This window comes from Carlito syrichta, unplaced genomic scaffold (assembly GCF_000164805.1).
Source record: "Carlito syrichta isolate Samal-C Ts95f unplaced genomic scaffold, Tarsius_syrichta-2.0.1 Scaffold103330, whole genome shotgun sequence".
In the NCBI taxonomy this organism is placed as follows: domain Eukaryota; kingdom Metazoa; phylum Chordata; class Mammalia; order Primates; family Tarsiidae; genus Carlito; species Carlito syrichta.
The window spans coordinates 106,227-107,180 of record NW_007047426.1 but is presented as its reverse complement, the minus strand read 5'-3'; the positions used below and the strand labels follow the sequence as shown (position 1 = coordinate 107,180).

General features: G+C 47.9%; 1 pseudogene; it reads left to right on the top strand.

The window, feature by feature from the left end:
• LOC110596252 overlaps positions 1 to 551 on the top strand; it is a 2,516-nt pseudogene extending 1,965 nt beyond the window's left edge.
• Positions 552 to 954: the final 403 nt, after the last annotated feature.

Sequence of the window (954 nt, the reverse complement as noted above, 5' to 3'; positions counted from 1 at the left end):
TTATTGTAGAGATGAGGTCTCGCCAAGTTGCCCAGGCGGTTCTCAAACCCGCGGGCTCAGGCAATCCACTCACCTCAGCCTCCCAAAGGCACGGGATTACAGGCTGAGCCACCGAGCCCAGCTTGGAGATCATCATTCTAAGTGAACTGACTCAGAAACAGAAAACCAAGCATGTTCTCATTCATATGTGGGAGCTAAGTGATCATAAAGATGGAAATAATAGACATTGGGGACACCAGTAAGGGAGGCCAGGGGAGTTAGGGTTCAGAAATTACCTATGGGGTTCAATACTATCTGGGGAATGGGTGGCTTGAGACCCAATCCCCACCACCAACAATATGGCCATGAACATGCATGTGTACCTATGAAGCTAAAATAAAAATGGAGGGAAAAAGAAAATAAAATGAGGCTTTGTACACGATGGCTTCTAGGATTTCTATTAGTCAAGAAACACTCTGATTCTCACCCAGGGGCAGACCCTGGGGGATCCATGCTCGCTCGCCGCTGCTTATTGCTATGTCTCTGGTCAACCAAATGCCACCAACCCTTAGCCAGTGACTTCAGATGAATTCCAAGTGCCTGGGGAAAAGTTTTAGCCATGGCCCTATTATAGCCCTCTGACCCTGTGTCACTTGCAAAATTAATAAGTTCCAAGTGGAGCTTGTCTCTTTCCAACCATAGAACGTTTCAGAATTACTGTGCTGTTTTTGGAGTCTTGCATGAAAGAAACCTCGGATGCAAAGTTCGTGCTCATGTCCTTTCGTGCCCTGCAGAGGGCGACCCGCTCTTGCAATCGGATTTTCCATGTCAGGAGGCCTTTGCTGTGAAGTGTGCCTCCTTTGTGAGTGGCCGACCCCCAGGGTCCGGGACGGAAGAGAAATGGAATGAACACAGTAAATTAAAACGCCATTTCAACTTCAATTCTGCTTTTCCAGTGATGCTCTGTCACGCTCC